We start from the raw sequence: 20,885 nt of genomic DNA, 5'->3' as shown, positions 1-20,885 counted from the left end.
AAGGGCCTCTGTATTTTCTTTCTTTCAGAGAGATACAAGTTCTGTGTCAGGCAGCAAATCCATATCATTACAAAAATAGGAATCACAGTAGGGTTACAATAGTTGTGGGTGAGCATCCAGCATTTCTGCCTCAGATCCTTCCATGGCTTTGTCTTATAAACAAATCCTAAGTGGTTTTAATCTAAGCTTACCCCTTGATGCACACAAAATCTAAGGTGTGCCACTTCTGTTCCCTGATCCTCGATTCCCTTTATGGCTTTGGATGTACTAAATCCCCTCTGTATCGTGTCACATGACCCTATGAGTGAAGCCAGGTCATGGGACACCTGTTGAGCTTTAGGATGTGGAAAGAGAGGCCATAGAGAAGGTGAAGGCCACACTTCAGCAACATATTTCTCCTCTACTGTGAATGACGGACAGAAGAATTGGCTCGGGCTTTTTCCAGGCAAACGGAAGCCCTGAATAACATGTAGGGCCAAGCGACAAGATCTCTTATGTTAAAGGTTCTATAATCACAATAATTCCATTGAGAGTTAACAGAGAGTTTCCCAGTCCATCATTTCATCTGCTCCTCACAACTTTGGACCTGCCTTCTTCTCCATCAAAATATCTGTATGGATCACCTACCTGTCATCCTTGACCTTTTGCTCTGCTCTACCATTCATCTCCATGGTCACATGGCACTTTGATACCAATGGAAACTGCTTCACCTTCAAAACCACTGATTCCAGCATCCTACAATTATCATCCAAGATGACAATTTCCTCTCCATCCAACCCACTGTTCATTGATGCCTCCAGGGTCATTTTCAACTTCATTGTGACCTCCAGTTCATTGAGCCCTATGAGGTCCTTCCTTTCTTCACTTCCTTCCTAATCCACCCAGGAATATGGCCCATCATGTCAGCAAGACTACAAGACTCCTTAACTCCTTTGACACGCTCTTCTCATCATTCCCAGTTTGCAAAAGCCCCAGTGTCTCTAAATGAAGCATTATGAGTCACAGTTTAGGTAAGACAGCTCTCTGTCATGCAAGGCAGCTATGCATAGCAAGGTGGTTAGCATCCTAGCACCTGAGTACTAAGTCTCAATAGTATCCCTACTCATCACAACAACCAAAATTCCCCCACAACCCAAAGGCCCCCTGCCTCTAGTCTAGGGCCCTGGGAAATGACAACTCCCCTTCACCCCAATTTCCTGGGACACTGTGGCACAGGAAGAGATGGTTCTATGGGTAGAGGGATACACCAGACAGGATTCCACCAGAGAAACAGAAACAGTAGGAGATATATACCAAGAGACTTATTGAGAGAAATTGGCTTCCATGATTGTAGGGACTGGCTCGGCAAGTCTGAAATCCACAACATAAGCCATCAAGAAAGGATAGGCAGGAACTCTCAGGCAGGAATTGATGCTGCTGTCCACAGGCAGAATTTCTTCTTCAGAGAAACCTGAATTCTGCACCTTTCAGTCTTTCAACTGATTGAATCAGGCCCACCCAGATTATCTGAGATAATCTTCTTTACTTAAGGTAAATTGATTATAGACTTTATTTACATCTACAAAATACCTTCACGACAACACCTAGATTAGTGTTTGATTAAATAACTGGGGACTTTAGCGTAGCCAAGTCGACACATAAAGCTGATCATCATAGGAGACCATATACTTTACCATCTAAACTGGGCTACTCCTGAAAATGAAACAGAGCTATTCATGATTATGTCAGGACAAGCATAAACTGAGACAGTCACAAGCAAATTGGAACATATGGTCATGTATTTATGGGATGCCTAAATCTGCCTTACAAAGTCCTCTTGTGTCTAAACAAGGCTCAGGAAACAACCAAAAGTTTTCCCACGTGGCAGGAAATGTTGAAGCCATTATATATGAGCAGGCCTGGAAGGGTCTCAAGCATGACAAGGGAAGCTGCAGAAGAAAGCAAAAGACCAAAGACCCAGGGAGATTACAGGTAATTCAGACAGTACCAGCACCTCTGTAGCCTCTCCCCAGTTCATGTACCTAAATGGCTTTCAACAAAATTACCAATGGCCTCTACATAACTAGCAGGGAGCAGCATATGGCAGTAGTCAAGGATATGGGACTCTGGAGTCATAGTACCTCATTCAAATTACTTACTCTGTGACTTTGGGTAAGTTATATAAGCTCTCTGTGCTTGGTTTCCTTTCCCAGAAAATGGGGATGATGAGTTACCCAGGAATGTTAACTATCACCACCATTACATCTAAAAGACACATTTCATTCTCATCCTATCTCACCTATTAGCAGCATTTGACCCTGTTAACCATACCCTCCTTTTAGAAACACTGTCATTTCCTGGCTTCCAAGAAACAATGCTATCCTGACTTTCTTCCTGACTCTCTGATCATTCCTCTAGCCACACTTTCTTCCCAAGCCATCCCACCTGCACCTGTGAATTCAGTAACCATATCCCCACATAAGACCTCACTTCCAAGCTTCAGACTCACACTCTCACCCATCTACTCAACACTGCTTCCTGGATGCCTCCAAAGTTCTTAAATTCAACATGTCTAAAATCAAATGTATGATCTTCTCCCCTAAAAAATACTGGCTCTCCTCCTTGGTTCTTCCATGCCCCCATCACCCATCCCATCCCACTAATCAGAAACCATGGAAGTGATCCTCTCCATCACCCACTCCGTCCAATTAACCTCCCGGTTAAATCAGTTTCACCTCCTAAACGATACATGAGGGATCAAAAGCACACCCAGTCCACAGCTCTCCACTACCACTACCTAACTGAATATTGTTCCATATCCTACCTTCACTATTGTTGTGTACTGACTGTTCTCTACACATCCACTCTGACTCCCCTCCAATTCAATCTCATTGGTAGGCCTGACCTATACACACACACACACACACACACACACACACACAATATACACATGCACACACTCACACACACATACACATGCAATATATACACACACACTCATGTTCACAGAGTTTTAAAATCTTTTATCACTTCCCATTGCTGTTGGGATAGGCACCCGAATCCTTGCTGTAGCCCCCAAAATCCCTGCCTAGTCTGGTTCCCACTTGCTTTTCCAAGCCTCCCTTCATACCACTCTCCCCTCACTCTTAACTGTGGTGACCTTGGCACTTGTTCAGTCCTGTGACTGAAGTGTACTATGCACCTCCCACCCCAGGGATTTTGCGCATGCTATGTCTTCTGTCAGGAACACACTAATCCCTCTCTAAACTGTGGTACGTTTCTAATCCAAGCTTAAATTTCTTTTCCTCAGGGACTCCTTCCCTAGACCATTTCCCAACTCTAACCTTTCATCTAGGTCATTTCTTTTGCTATACTCTCTCATAGAGCCATGCTCTCAGCTCTCAGGGCATGCATTCAGTTTGGAATTACATATTTATCAATGTGATAACTTGTCATGAGTAGAGAAGACATACAAATGACCGACACATAAAAGATGCTCAATATCACTAATTATCAGGGAAATGCAAGTCAAAACTACAATAAGATATCACCTGACACCTGTCAGAATGGGTAAAATCAACAACACAAGAAACAACAGGTGTTGGTGAGGATCTGGAGAAAGAGGAATCCTCCTGTACCATTGGTAGGAATGAAAACTGGTGCAGCTGCTTTGGAAAACAACATGGCAGTTCCTCAAAAAATTAAAAATAGAATTACCCTACAATCGAGCAATACTAAATACTAATACTAAATACTAAATACTACTAGGTATTTATCCAAAATAAATACTACTAGGTATTTATCCAAAATAAATATCCTAAATACTAATACTAAATACTAAATACTACTAGGTATTTATCCAAAGAACATATGAACACTAGAAGTAGCTCCAAGACAGCAGAGGAGTAAGGGATCCTAGCTTCATCTGGTCCCTGGAAATCAGCTAAATAGTTATCAAACCATTCTGAAAACCTGCAAAATCAACCGGAGATCTAAGAAAAGAATTGCTACAATTCTACAAATAGAAAAGTGACCACTTTTTGCAAGGTAGGAGGTGTGGAGAAGTGAATCCGAGGAAATATGTGGGAAGATTAACCCTGAGGGGAGGGAGCCTCCATCTGCCAGCACCGGAATGTGATAGAGCAACAGAGCACAAAATAAGAACTTTTAGAATTTACCTGAAAGGCGCTCAGAAGGTGAAGCAGGGTGGAATCCCAGGTGGGACAGTGTAGTCTCAGGATCCCCAGGGTCACAGAAAGGCCAGGGATGCCTGAGCAACACAGAGTTCCCAGGCATGGGTGCCAGAAAGCCGGTTGCAATCAGCGAGCCCAGGTGCCAGCTGTCTGCTAGGTGCTGCTATAAACCATGAACTGTGGCATGGTCAGGTGACCACTATCCCAGCAGGGGCCCAGCAGGTGACAGAACCAGCAAGAACCCCGCCCCGCCCCATCCTCCCCCCCAGGAACAGGTGCAAACCTCAGGTGTCTGCAAAGTTTGGAGACTCCAAAGGGGTCACATGCTGAGATAAAATCGCTCAGTCACAGGCTGGGGGAGCACAGAGTGCAAATGGAGACCAGGGAGACAGGAGTGATTGGCTGCTTTTCTGTGTGGGCATGCTGAAGAGTAGGGGGCACGAACTTTCAGCTCCCTGGCTGGAGAGCAGGACGCCATCATCTTCATCCTCCCACCAGATGAAGCCACTTACACTGAGCCCCACCCCAGCAAAGGGGATGAACTTCCGGCCAGGAAAGACACCTGAGAATCAGTGCAACAGGTCCCTCCTGGAGAATACCAGTAGGAACTTCCCACTAATACCAAGTTTACTGATCATACGGAACTGTGAAACTCCAGCTCTTGGGGGAAGAAGTATATAGTATTCGTGGGGTTTTTCTTGTTATTCTTTAGTCCTTCAGTTTTATATTTTATTATCCTTTTCAGCTATTTTCTTATCAATTATTTTTAAGGGTTTTTATTTTCTTTAAGTAATTTATATACATATTTCATTTTTAGATTCCTCTCATTGTATTCAACTACATTTTTCTGTGTGTGTATATATATATATGTAAATATATATACACATATATATTTCTACTTCTTGTTTGATTTTACTCTCATTTTTTTCCTTTTCTTTTACTTTGGTTTCTGTTACTCTTCTCATTTGTGTACTGTATATTTTTCTGGTGTTGCTGTCGCTATATTTGTATTTTCCTTCCTTTTCATCTATTCTTTTCTGGACATAATGACAAGATGGGAGAACTAACCCCAAAAAAGAACAAAAGGCAGAACTCACAGCAAGGGATCTACTAGATATGGATATTAAGTAAAATGTTGGAACTACAATTCAAAACAATGACTATAAAGATACTAGCTGGGTTTGGAGAAAACTGCATAGAAGACCCTAGAGAATCCCTTACTGGAAAATAAAAGAACTAAAATCTAATCAGGTCAAAATTAAAAAAAAAAAAAAAACAAACTATTTCTGAGATGCAATCAAAAATGGAGTCTCTAACTCTAGGATAAATGAGGCAGAAGAGAGAGTCAGTGATATAGAAGACAAAATGTCAGTAAATAAGGAACCTGAGAAAAAGAGATAAACAACTACTGGATCATGAGGGGAGGATTCAAGAGATCAGCAATACTATAAAGCAAAACAATTTTAGAATAATTGGGATCCCAAATGAAGAGGAAAGAGGATGGGCAGCAGAGCAGAAAGATTGTTTATATAAATTACAGCTGAGAACTTCCCTAACTGGGAGAAGGAAACAGGCATTCAAGTCCAGGAGGCACAGAGAACACCCTTCAAAATCAATACAATAGGTCAACACCCAGACATATATTAGTGAAGCTTGCAAATTTCAGGCATAAGGAGAAAATCCTGAAAGCAGGTCAGGACAAGAAGTCCTCAACCTATAAGGGTAGAAACATAGGCTGGCAGCAGACCTGTCCACAGACATCTGGCAAGCCAGACAGAACTGACATGATATATTCAAGGTGCTAAACAAGAAAAATATTTAGCCAAGAATACTTTATCCAGCAAGGCTGTCATTCAGAATTGAAGGAGAGAGAAAAAGCTTCCAGAACAGAAATTAAAAGAATTTCTGATCACTAAACCATCCTTGCAAGAAATTTTAAAGAATATCCTTTAAGCAAAGAGAGGGCCCTAAAGTAACAAAGACCAGGAAGGAACAGAGACAATATACAGAAACAGTGCCTTTACAGGTAATACAATAGCACTAAATTCATACCTTTCAATAATCACTCTGAATGTAAATGGACTAAATGCTCCAATCAAAAGACATAAGGTATCAGACTGGATTTAAAAAAAGAAAAACAAAAACAAAAAATAAGGCCCATCAATATGCTGTCTACAAGAGACTCCTTTTACACCCAAAGACACCTCCATATTGAAAGTGAGGGAGTGGAGAACCATTTATCATGCTAATGGACCTCAAAAGAAAGCTGGTAGTAATACTTACATCAAACAAATTAGATTTTAAACCAAAGACTGTAAAAAGAGATGAAGAGGGATGCTATATCATATTAAAAGGGTCTACCAACAAGAAGATCTAACCATTATAAAAATGTATGCCTCTAACTTGGGAGCAGCCAATTATATAAGCCAATTAATAAGAATTAAAGAAACATTTGATAATAAAATAATAATAGTAGATCTTAACACCCCACTCACAGCAATGGATAAATCATCTAAGCAGAAGATCAATAAGGAAACAAAGGCATTGAATGACACACTGGACCAGATGGACTTCACAGATATATTCAGAGCATTTCATCCCAAAGCAACAGAATACACATTCTTCTCAAGTGTAGATGGAACATTCTCCACAACAGATCACATACTGGGTCACACATCAGGTCTTAACTGGTTTGTGAACTCAATCACAAGAAAAAAATTGGAAGGAACACAAATACATGGAGGTTAAAGAGCATCTTACTAATGAATAAATATGTCAATGAGGAAATTAAAAAAGAATTTTAAAAATTCATGGAAGCAAATGAAATGAAAACACCACAATTCAGAACCTTTGAAATACAGCAAAGACAGTCCTAAGAGGGAAGTATATATATATATATATATAGACAATATATATATATATATATATATATATATATATATATATATATATACAAGCCTTTCTCAAGAAACAAGAAATGACTCTCTTTTTTTAAGGCTTTATTTATTTATTCATGAGAGAGGCATAGACATAGGCAGAGGGAGAAGCAGACTTCCTTTTCCCCTAATACGGGACTTAATCCCAGGACCCTGGGACCACGACCTGAGCTGAAGGCAGACATTCAACCACTGAGCCACCCAAAAATGTCCCATTTGTGTAGTGTATATGTCTCAAATACACAACCTAACCTTACACTGAAAGGAACTGGAGAAATGTCTCAGATACACCACCTAATCTTACACCTAAAGGAGCTGAAGAAAGAACAGAAAATAAAGCCTAAGTCTAGCAGGAGAAGAGAAATAATAAAGATTAGAGCCAAAATCAATGAAATAGAAACCAAAAGAACAGTAGAACAAATCAACCAAACAGAGAGCTGTTTCCTTGAAAGAATTAATAAGATTGATAAAGCCCTAGCCAGACTTGTCAAAAAGGAAAAAAAGGACCCAAATAAATAAAATCATAATTGAAAGAGATCACAACCAATACTGAGGAAATACAAATAATTATAAGAATATATTATGAGTAACTATATGCCAACAAATTATGCAATCTGGAAGAAATGGATGCATTCCTAGAGACATACCAAAACTAAAACAGGAAGAAATATAAAATCTGAACAGACCCATAACTAGCAAAGAAGTCAAGTCAAGAATTTCCCAACAAACAAGAGTCCAGGACTAGATGGTTTATCAGGGTAATTCTACCAACATTTAAAGAAGGATTAATACCTATTCTTCTGAAGCTGTTTCAAAAAATAGAAATAGGGATCCCTGGGTGGCGCAGCGGTTTGGCGCCTGCCTTTGGCCCAGGGCGCGATCCTGGAGACCCGGGATCGAGTCCCACATCGGGCTCCCGGTGCATGGAGCCTGCTTCTTCCTCTACCTGTGTCTCTGCCTCTCTCTCTCTCTCTCTCTCTCTCTCTGTGTGTGTGACTATCATAAATAAAAAAAAAAAAAATAGAAATAGAAAGAAAACTTCCAAACTCATTCTGTGAGGCCAGCATTACCTTGATCCCAAAACCGAACAAAGACACCACCAAAAAGGAGAACTACAGACCAATATCTCTGATGAACACAGATGCCAAAATTCTCACCAAGATATTAGCCAATAGGACCCAACAGTATATTAAAAGGATTAGGGATGCCTGGGTGGCTCAGTGGTTGATTGTCTGCCTTCAATCCAGGGCATGATCCTGGAGACCTAGGATCGAGTCCCACGTCAGACTCCCTGCATGGAGCCTGCTTCTCCCTCTGCCTGCCTCTCTGCCTCTCTCTCTCTCTCTGTCTCTCTCTCTTTCTCTGTGTGTGTGTCTCTCATGAATAAATAAACTCTTAAAAATAAATAAATAAAAGTATTATTCACCACAACCAAGTGGGATTTATTCCTGGCCTCAAGAGTGGTTCAACATCCACCATTAATTAATAAAAGAAAGAACAGGAACCATACGATCCTCTCAACTGATGCAGAAAAAGCATTTGACAAAATACAGCGCCCTTTCTTGATTAAAACTCTCTGCAGTGTAGATATAGAAGGAACATACCTCTATGTCATAAAAACCATATATGAGGGATCCGTGGGTGGCACAGCGGTTTGGCGCCTGCCTTTGGCCCAGGGCCTGATCCTGGAGACCCGGGATCGAATCCCACATCGGGCTCCCGGTGCATGGAGCCTGCTTCTCCCTCGCCTATGTCTCTGCCTCTCTCTCTCTCTCTCTCTCTCTCTCTCTCTGTGACAATCATAAATTAAAAAAAAACATATATGAAAAGCCCACAGCAAATATCATTCTCAATGAGGAGAAACTGAGCTTTTCCCATAAGGTTAGGAACACAATGGGGATGTCCACAACCACCACTGTTGTTCAACATAGTACTAGAAGCCCTAGCCTCAGCAATCAGACAACAAAAAGAAATACAAGGCATCCAAATTGGCAAAGAAGTCAAGCTCTCACTCTTTGCAGATGACATGATACTTTATGTGGAAAAACCAAATACTCCATCTCAAAATTGCTAGATCTCATTCAGCAAAGTGTCAGGATATAAAATCAATATACAGAAATCGGTTGCATTTCCATACACTAACAATGAAACAAAAAAAAAAAGAGAAATTAAGGAATCAAACCCACTTACATTTACACCAGAAATCATAAGATACCTAGGAATAAACCTAACCAAAGAGGTAAAGTATCTTTACTCTGAAAACTATAGAACACTCTTAAATTGAAGAAGACACAAAGAAATGGAAAAACATTCCATGCACACGGTTTGGAAGAAGAAATATTCTTAAAATGTCTATGCTACCCAGAACAATCTACACATTCAGTGCAATCCCTATCAAAATACCATCAACATTTTTCACAGAGCTGGAACAAATAATCCTAAAACTTGTATGGAATCAGAAAAGACCACAAATAGCCAGAGGAAAGCTGAAAAAGAAACCAAAGTTGTGGAATCACAATTCCGGACTTCAGACTTATTACAAAGCTGTAATCATCAAGACAGTATGGTGCTGGCATGAAAACAGGCACGTATATCAATGAAAAAGAATAGAGAACTCAGAAATGGACCCTCAACTCTGTGCTCAACTAATCTTCAACAAAGCAGAAAAGAACATACAATGGAAAAAAGACAGTCTCTTCAACAAATGGTGTTGGGAAAATTGGACACCCACATGTAGGAGAATGAAACTGGGCCATTTTCTTACACCATACACAAAAATAAACTCAAAATGAATAAAAGACCTAAATGTGAAACAAGAATCTATCAAAATCCTAGAGGAGAACACAGGCAGGAGCTTCTTGGACCTTGACTGCAGCAACTTCTTGCTAGACATATCTCCAAAGGCAAGGAAAACAAAAGCAAAATGAACTATTGGTATTTCATCAAGATAAAAAGCTTTTACACAGCAAAGGAGACAGTAGACAAAACCAAAAGACAACTTACAGAATAGGAGAAGATATTAGCAAATGTCTTATCAGATAAAGTGTTAGTATCCAAGATCTATAAAGGACTTATCAAACTCAACACCTAAAAAACAAATAATTCAGTCAAGAAATGGACAGAAGACACGAACAGATATTTCTCCAATGAAGACAAAAAAATGGCCAACAGACATGTGAAAAAATGCTCAACATCACTCGGCATCAGGGAAATACAAATCAAAACCACAACAAGATACCACCTCACACCAGTGAGAATGGTTAAAATTAACAAGTCAGGAAACAACAAATGTTGGCAAGGATGCAGAGAAAGGGGAACCCTCTTACACTGCTGGTGGGAATGTAAGCTGGTATACCCACTCTGGAAAACAGTACAGAAGTTCCTCAAAAAGTTAAAAATAGAGGCACCTGGATGGCTCAGTCAGCTAAGCATCTGCCTTCAGCTCAAGTCATGTTCCTAGGATATCCTAGGATAAAGCCCCTTATCAGGCTCCCTGCTCAGCGAAGAGCCTACTTCTCCCTCTCCCTCTGCCACTCCCCCTGCTTGTGTTCTCTCCTTCTCTTTCTATCAAATAAATAAGTAAAATAATTTTTAAAAAGTTATAAATAGAGCTACCCTCTGAATCAGCAATTGCATTGCTAGATATTTATCCAAAGGATACAAATATAGTGATCCAAAGGAGGCACTTGCACCCCAACGTTTATAACAGCAATGTCTACGATAGCCAAACTATGGAAAGAGCCCTTTCCTTTGGGTATCAGATATCCACTGATAGATGAATAGATAAAGAAGATGTGGTATATGCACAATGGAATATTAGTCAGCCATCAAAAAAATGAAATATTATCATTCACAACAACATGCATGGAACTGCAGGGTATTATGCTAAGCAAAATAAGTCAGTCAGAGAAGGACAATAATCATATGATTTCACTCATTTGTGGAATTTAGGAAACATAACAGGATTATAGAAGAAAGGAGGAAAAAACAAAATAATATGAAATCAGAGAGGAAGACAAACCATAAGACTCTTAACTATAGGAAACAGACTGAGGGAAGGTGTATGTGTTGGGCAGGTGGGTAACTGGGTGTTGAGAATTAAAGAGGGCACATGATATAACAAGCATGTTATATGCAACTGATGGTTCACTAAACTCTAATTCTGAAACTAACAATAATTATATGTTAACGAATGGAATTTAAATAAAAATTTTTAAAAGAACACAGAACACTAATCAAAGGGATACATGCATGCCAATATTTATAGCTGCATTACCTATAATAGCCAATTTATATGGAAACAGCACAAGTATCCATGGACTGATAGATAAAATGGAATATTAATCAGCCATCAAAAAGAATGAAATCTTGCCATTTGCAATGATATGGTTGGAGCTAGAGTATTATGCTAAGTATAATAAGTCAGAAGAAGACAAATACCATATGATTTTACTCATGTAGAATTTAAGAAAAAAACACAAATGATCAAAGGGGGGGGAAGGAGAGAGATAAAGAGAGAGACAAAGCAAGAATCAAACTCTTTTAACTAGAGAACAAGCTGATGGTTACTGAGGGGGGATGGGTGAAATAGGTCATGGGGATTAAGGACTGTGCTTGTTGTGATGAGCACTGGGTGATGTATGGAAGTGTTGAGTCACTATATTGTAACCTGCAATTAATATTATACTGTATGTTAACTAACTGGAATTTAAATAAAAACTTTTAAAATGTGATGACTTGTCTACCTCCTTGGACTCTAAGCTCCATGAGAGCAGGGACCACACCTCATTTTGCATTCCTAGCACCTAGCACAGTGCATGCCATTGGCAGGTAAATAAATGGATGAATAAAAATGAATGGATGAGAAAAACACGAATGGATGAACGAACAGCCCTGAGAAGCAGGTCCCAACCGCTACCATTTTAGACTCAGGAGCCTGAGCTAGATGTGGGGCCGAAGTGACTTACCAAGGATCACACACTAGTAAGTAGCAAAGCCAAGATTGGAACCCCGTTCTTCTGATGATAAATCATATAAAACCTTTGCCACCACACATTACCTTTTCTGAGAGGTTGGAGGTATATGACTAATAATGGAGAGAAAGAAATTCTGAAAAAGGTTTTTCTCTCTGAGAATAAAATTTCTAGACTTGGGCATTGAATTTGTATCAATACACTCAACATAAAAGTATTTCCTTCTAAGAGGCTATAATAAAGGCTCAAAAGGATTCTTTCACTCAACAGTAATGTCTCCTTTCCTAACTTAAAAATAGCCCCTCTCCTTGGCAGGTCAGGGTCTGTTTCTCTGTAGTCCCTCAAAGCCTACCTGAGAGCAGAGCTCCTCCATTGACTTCAAAAGGAACTTTGAGCTTCCATTAGCCACAGGATGCAGGAACACAATGAGAAATGGGTGCTGGGTCCTGGAAGGAGCATAGACTACCAAAGAGCTGTGTGGGTCGAATAGATGTTAAGCTGCCTTGGGTGCTGCCTTGGGTGGCTTAGTCAATACTGCCTGAGCCTTTTCAGAGTAGAGAATGACATCAAAGTTATTACATGTCCCATCTAGAAGGCCTTGGGGTGATTTCCCAGCTATCATCTCCTGAAAATGGGTATGGGTGGGACTTATTTATAGAAACAGGAAATCATCTGGTGGTATAAACAGTTATAAATGTGTAGAGAGAACAAGGGCAAGAAATCAGGAGATGATTGTTTCAGTCGTGGTTCTACCCCAACCCTCCAAGTGGCTTTAGACAATCCTGTCGTGCACTTGGTATGTTAGTGTTCTCTTTGGTAAAGGAGTTGGGATGAATGGGCTCTAAGACTCCCACTATTATGAGATCCATGTCTGCTTTCACATAGTAGGTTAGAAATATGATTTCCTTAGGCTTCAGAGAGGGTGTTGGCATCAAAATGAATTGCCAAATTATTAAGAATTGAATTATTGCTATTGCTGATGGATGAGTTGGAAAATTTCTAAAATAACTACAGATCTTGATTTTTCACATTCGTGGAAAATGAGAAAATATGAAATATACACGTCAAACCCCATTTAGATGTCTCTTCCAATTTTCTTCCCAGAAAAAGAATTTAGAAGAATAAAGATATGGAAAACACAAAGAATCACCTTCCAGGTGGGTAGACAATATGAAGAACATGGACACTGATACTGACAGGTCAGTCTTGGACTAGGAAACAACTTGCCTGTGAATAATAAGCCTCTGAGCTTTGCATCCCATTTGCTCACATTTCTGTAAGATGCTCTGCTAGATTTAAAGCTCCTTGACTTTAAGACTATGTCTCATCCCTGAAAGTGGACTGCCTTACAAATGAAGTTGGGGCTCAAAATATTTCTTATACTGTCACCAAAGTAATATTTTTTAACACAAACCTCACCATGGCACTTCCTGGCATAAAATCCCACAGTGGCCCCACACCTCTCTCAGTAACTATGTATTCTCTTTTCTTTTTCTTAAATTTTTTAAAAATTATGTATTTATTTAAAATATAATCTTTTCACCAATGTGGGGCTTGAACTTATGACCTCTAGATCAAGATTCACACATTCTTCCAACTGAGACAGCCAAGCACCCCAGTACCCATTTTACAATTTCCCTAATGAAGAGACTCGCTTGAGGAACTTGTTATTCCCCCCAAAATTACCAGACCCCTGAGTGAGAATCTCCAGAGAAAAGGCCTGGAGATCTGCTTTTGCTTATTGTTTCCTTATTTGTTTTCTTAATAAACCCTCCACTCTTCATGGCGCATTAATCATCAGGAAAAACTGGATACTGCTTCCCCAGAGAAATAAGAGTAAGGATACCAATTGTAATATCATTTTTGATGGCTTAAACCTGGAAACAACCAGTATCCCCATCAATAGGGAAAGAGATAAATAAAATGTACTATTCATAAAGTGGAATTCCATGCAACAGTTAATATGAATGAACTTGATCTATCAACATGGATAGAGTTGAAAAAGTCAAGGGGAGAAAAAAGCAAGACACAGAATAATGTCTTAGAATATAATACTTCTGTGTATAAAATATGCTTTAAATGATGTGAAAGGATAAATACCAGATGAATGACTGTTGCCTTGGGAAGAGATGGAGAGAAAGTAATTAGGCAAAAGGTGTTGGTTCAAGGGGCTTTAAATGTATCTGTAGTATTTTATTTCTCTTTTGAAAGACTGGAAAAGAACATAGTTAAATGCTAACAGGTTTTTTTTTTTAAGATTTTATTTATTTGAGAGAATGGTAATGCGTGTATGACCTCTGTGAGGTAGGGGTGGGAGGTGGGAGAGGCAGAGAGAGAGGGAGAGAGAGAATCTTAAGCATGCCCAGCACAAAGCCCAATGTAGGGCTCCATCTCACAACCCCGAGAGCATGCCCTAAGCCAAAGAAATCAAGAGTCGGACGTTTAACCAACTAAGCCACCCGGGTGCACCTAAACTCTAACAGTTTTTAATCTTGGGTGGTAAGAATATGGATATAGGTGTCTAATGAACATATTCTTTTTTTTTAAGGTTTTATTTATTTATTCATGAGAGACACACAGAGAGAGAGAGAGAGAGAGAGAGAGAGAGAGGCAGAGACGCAGGCAGAGGGAGAAACAGGCTCTATGCAGGGAGCCTGATGTGGGACTCAATCCAGGGATTCCAGGATCACGCCCTGGGCCAAAGGCAGGTGTTCAACCACTGAGCCACCCAGGTGTCCCATGAACATATTCTTTATATATTTTTTTCTAAAAATTCAAAATAGAGTGTGAACTCTTTAACACAAAATAAAAACTGACTGTGGTCTGACACTTGCCCTGAAACACGCCATGCCCTCTGACTGTGCACTATCAATCATACCAAAATACTTCTTCTGCCCCAACGCAGTGGTGTGGCCAGCTCCCAGGTGTCTGCATACAAGGTTCCCTTTGACTCCCTGGGAGCCCCAGTGGCTAGCAAGATTCTTCTTCATGCTTCATGCTTCAATGCCCATTTCTACTGCCACCACCCAGAGGACATGCTCTCCATCCTGCTCTGACAGAGGCAGGCCCTCCCTTTTATACTCTGGCACAGATCTTACTTGAAGGTCCAGCATCCGGCCCAGTGCACAGCATCCGATCTGCACCACATTAAATCCTTTGGACAATTGAAGGAATGAAATGGAACATTCAACCAGTTTCCCATCAGCAAGATTCATCCATGTGGATACACACTAAATGCCAATTAAAAGAAACAAAGCTATTTCGGGGAAATGAACACCACTCTTCCTTAGTTCTTTGTGCAACAGATAAGCAAAAAGTAATAGGTAGCTGAGGTAGCCATCTTCAAACATATGAAAGGCTTTGAATGGAAAATTGAGAATAACTGCTCCATTTCCGTCAAGCCCTGAGATAATGAACTTAAACTATAACTGGAAAGATGCGGATTAGATATTGAAAAGGACTTAACAAGAATGGCATTCTATGGTGGGAGAGAACCATGCCTCCATGGTTTTGGAGGTAGCCCGTCCTGGCACAACTCCCAACTCTTCCACTCGATGGCCATTGAACTTTGGGCACATTATGTCTTCTCTCAGAGCCTCAGTGTCTTCAATTCCAGGATGGACGTAATAATACCCACCTTACCTTAATACTACCTCCTAGTAGTGAACGTTCAAAGGCATAACATGTAAAGCCCCTGGCACATAGGAGTTACTCCCCCTGAATCATCATAGAACTAAAATAGGAAATCCCTCTCTCTTGCAATTTTTGAGGCTCAATCATGCAACAGTTGTTGAGTAGAAATCCTAGCTTGGAGCAGAGGATGGATTCCAGGAGCACCACAGGACCCTTTAATCTGTCCTGTCGATTGTGCTATGGAGCCCCAGGACTACCCAGGGAAAAGCATCTTAAATTCCCTTTTTGGGAGTTAGACTATCCACAACAATGAGGTCACGACTGGAGCCAGCTGATTTTTGAGGGCCAGGTTTTCAGCGATGGTGTTTTTCTTTTATCTCTTTAAAAAGACATGTCACTTATGGTCCTGATAACAGCCTAGGCTAAACTGTTTAGCATTTTCATTTTAAAAGGTGATACTTAAATTGTCTTTTTAAACTTTCATTGTAAAAGGTGATAGTTAAACTGTCTTCTTTCAGCCCTAACATCAACACCTCCCCTGCTCCCGCCCTGATAATAGGCTCTGGGATTGTGCGAGAATTGCATTTCTCCTCTCTTCTTCTCCCAGTTGGGAACAGAAATGAAGACTTGCTCAAGACTCTGAGATTCTTTTCCGTTCCAATTCAGTCAAGCTCAGCCCCTAGAAGAGATGCTGACCTGATTCTAACAGTCTTCGTTTATAATGAGATCAGTTTTTACTGTAGCCTACTCTAAGTGGAGAATGTGTTTCTTGGAAAACAAGATTAAAATTCGCCCCTAACTTGAAAAGCACATGATCCAGGATCAATAGGTCCAGCAGAGCTAGACAGAAAGACTGGATATAAATCCCACAGTGCCACCCCATCCCATTCCATCTCCCCCTGCCCTCCCCTACTCTTCCCTTCCTTCCTCCCATCTCCCCTCACCTGTCCCTAGGGTAAGACAAAGAGGTATCTTTTCCAGAATGCCCGACAATGTGTTCCATAATAATGCAACCCTTCCCCCATGGAATCATGGCACTCTTTACACATGGCTTCTCAAGGAGCGACAGAGAAGGCACTTACTTCCTTCATAGAATGTGACAGGGTTCAATACATAATGAACAAAATGTCATAATAGCTTGATAAAGGCACTTTGTAAAACACATGGAACAAGTAATTAAAAAAAAAAACTCTAAATGAAGATTCAATTCCAAAGGGAAGAATGCCTTTGGGTTTTTTGACAAAGCAAAATATTCCAAAATTCAATTGTTTAATAGGGCTTTCCCCGGCAGCACTGGCACATATTAATTCTCATTTCAAGGCAGCATGTTTATTTTAGTTCCAACCTACTTTCAATGGTAGGTAATTAGGGAAACTAAAAGTGCATATCTTATTGCTTAATTTAGAGTCTACCACTGTGTTTCTAGGCCTTTCTTGGGATGTGTTTTAATGATTCAGAACGATGAAAGGTTTTTATTCAACTTTAACTGCTTGAGAAAGGCAGTGAATAAAAGTCAGGTTACAGATTCTGATTTTTAAAAGAAACCTCGTCCTCTTATTTTAAACCCCAGCTTTTGCACATGCAAGCGAAGTTCTTGGGTAATAAATTCCACCAGAAGCTCTCAGGGCTCCTGACATCACTGCTCCAGGCATTTCTCTGAAGTCCAGACACTTACCACAAGATTCCCGCCAGTGTCACCAGGAAAAAATTATCTTGGGTGGCCACCGTGGAAGCCACAGGTGTCTATGGAGTATTTTTCTACCAAAAGAGAGGTAAGAAGCCACATCAAAAACAAGAACAATTGCAGAGCATCAAAACTCCCCTCTGCTGGAGCGGTGCTCTCCAACAGAAATACAATGTCGGCCCCCATATAATGTAATTCTATATTCTCTAGTAGCCACACTTTATTAAAATATGCAATATAGTATGATTAAACTACATCATCTTATCTTGGACGTTTGTACTTTTTGGCCAATATCTCCCCGTTTCCCCCAGCCCCCGGAAAACACCATTGAACTGTATCTCTAAGTTCAACTTCTTTTTTAAGAGTCCACACATAAGCGATACCATACAGCACCTGCCTCTCTCTGTCTTGATTATTTCACTTAGCACAATGCCCTCTGGGTACATTCATGTTGTCACAAACGGCACCATTTCTTTCTTTTTGTGGCTGAATAATATTCGCTTTTATGTACGTACCACATCTTCTTTGTCCACTCGCCTGTCCACGCACACTTAGGTTGTTTCCACATTGTAGCTACTGTGGATAATACTGTAATGAACACACTAGTGCAGGTACCTCTTCAAGATACTGATTTTGTTTCCTTCAGATATATACCCTTAGCTAAAATTAAAAATTCTGTTCCTCAGTTGCACTAACCACACTTCTAGTCCTCAGTGACCCCAAGTGGCTAGGCTACTATACTGGACAGTGCAACCCTAGAGATCTTTTAATCCAGGGCCATGAGGTGTAGGAATCTTGACCCAGCTGCCACCAGATCCTGAGCCCCACCAACAGTGATACCCCCCTCCTCCCACCAAGTGCTCCAGGCGACTGTCGGCTCAGGTGGTTGGAAAGCCCCTCCTTAAAAAGTGTGGAGCTGAAAACTGCTGCCTGTCATTTCTATCTCCAGATCCTACCTCTATTTTCCAGAAAGTCTGTCCCCTCCCTGGGGGGTAATGGGAGCAGCCTACACAGCCCCCAAAAGCCAGACAGGTCCAGCTGGGGTCTCCTGAGATCTCCTTGCTATAGACCCCAATCTGTCTGCCATAGGGCACCATGTCTATTCAAGAGGAGTCAGGCTTTTTGAGAAAGCCTTCTTTCCCACCCCCAGCCCCTTGATCAGGATAAAGGGGAGGGTGGACAAGAAGAGCAGTTAATAATGGCTATTCCCTGAGGCAAAGCGGCTCTGCTCTTTCCCGGCTCACGCCATAAAACGCAGCAGCAGAAGAGTGACCCTAAATGCTGCAGGAAAAGAGTCCACATAAAACTGAGCACTTGGTACCTGGCACCGGGAGATTTTTCAGAGAAAGCACTTTTGGAGGAAAAATGAGCAGAGTAGAGAAAAGCAGTTAAACTTTAATACATATATAAATATTAGTTTTGCATAAATGGGGTCATACGATCGATGCCGTTATCATGAACCCTGTACCACACCCCGTATCAGTATCAGCGGCTCCCCATTCCCACACCCGCACCCCACAACACATATTAAGAATCCAGCATGTGTCCTAGATTTTTCTCCCTACTTAGAGAATCCAGCACAGCCCTTCATATACTTTTGAGTTGGCTTGTCATGGTGTGTTTTACAAAACTAAGATCTTTTAATACATGCTTTCCTGTACCTTGCTTTTCTCACCGAGCTACCTTTCAGTTATATGGAAAAAAAGAGCCCTCCCTGTGTCTCACACTGAGCCCAGATCTTCCCCCTGCTTGGTGGACTGGCTGGTGTGCACCTCCCAGACACACACACACACACACACACACACACACATGCACACTCACACACATACATGCTCTGGGGCTCTGGGGCTGAGCCAAAGTAGGACTGGCTCACCTGGCCAGTAGAGACCACAAGGATGCCCCAGACCTCAAGGTAGCTGGAAGTGATTCTGCAGGTGTCAGCCTGGCTGCCTGAGCAAACTGGGGAGAAGAAGAAGAAAGTTCTCCCTCCTGCATCTCCGGCAGCCCATACCACCACCTTCAGTGCCCTCGCCTTCAGTGTTCTGTGTTGCCAACATGCACACATCTTCTTTCCACTCTCAAGTTTGGGGAGCACTTAGGAAATTGAAATGCACACCAATAACCAGAAACCCGACAGGTCTGCAGGTGTGAATGGACTTCTTTACACCAGGTGTACCAACTTGAAAGACAAAATTTTGCAGTGGATGCAGGGAGGAGCACTCATCTGTCTTGGGAAGCGTTCAATAGCTGCCCTTACTCTGCTCACTTCCCCTCTCCCATCCCTGGCCCCTGCCCCAGATGCAGACAGCAGCGATGCTCCCAAAAGGACCCAGATCTGTCCTTTTGCACCACTTGTCCCATGGGGTGGAGTGAGAACTATGCTCCCCAAAATGTGTCATGTGTCAGTGCCTATAGTACCACCAGAAATCACGGGGAAATGTTTCCTTCATCCATTTTTTTTTCCTTCATCCATTTTTAATTGCTGCAGATTATAATGACATTCTTTACAAAATAAATACTTAACCACCTTCCCTTAGATTTTTCAGGCCCAAGGAGGACGGAGATGTAAAGCTTTCGGTTAATAGCTTAGTTTATTCTGGTGTCATTTCTTTTATTTCCTTTCAGCTTGTTATTTATGGTTTAAATTTTTTGCACCCTGGTGCTTGGCCTGCTTTCCTCGGGAGGATAATTAAGAAAAAGAATTTAGATGTTCAGGCATTTTTTTTTTTTTTTTTTTTTTTTTACCATTGGTCTGGAGGCAGTAAAAGAGTTTAGCAGGAAAAAAAAAAAAAAGGAAATGTGAGAGAAAGGGGCAAACAGCACTGCTGCAGTCACCACCAAAACCCCAAAATAAAACCAATGACTTCCCTATAGGGTAGTAAGGTGTTATTCGTGGCATTTGGGATGGCACAACCTATCATTCTAACCCTCAGCAGATTCTGTTAGGCAAATGGCTAAATGACAGGACTCGTGTGTGTGTGTGTGTGTGTGTGTGTGTGTGTGTGTGTGTGTGCAAATTATCATGGAGCTCATCTGTGACCAAACGGTCCTGTAATTGAAATGGGAGCGAGATTCTCCAAAGTGCATGTGCCCTACAGCTGACCTGACCCCGTTACACGTCTGTGGGCCTGTGAGACCAAAAGAATCAAGAACGGAAGCCAAAATCAAAATGGAAAGTATGCTTCTCCCACCACATAAAGAAGCTGGCGTTTAATTAGACAGGGGCCATGAATCTCAGCCTTCAGAATAAAACACAGGGGCCAAAACAATAAAACTTTCTCCATGAGCGACTCCTCCTCCCCTGGAAGACAGTGATAATGAAACCGACAAATATACCTTGGAGGCCGGCTTCAAGAATCCAATCGATTTATTTAATAATTTAGGAATCACTTCCAGCCATCTCTCCCATTAAAATCTGAGGGGCCATTGTATTCTCTGTTTCCTCGGTTCCTTGCCCTTCCCTTAGCTATGCCTCACTGGCTTTAAT

Source organism: Vulpes vulpes, chromosome 6 (genome assembly GCF_048418805.1).
Source record: "Vulpes vulpes isolate BD-2025 chromosome 6, VulVul3, whole genome shotgun sequence".
NCBI lineage: Eukaryota > Metazoa > Chordata > Mammalia > Carnivora > Canidae > Vulpes > Vulpes vulpes.
Note: the sequence above shows the minus strand (reverse complement) of the source record.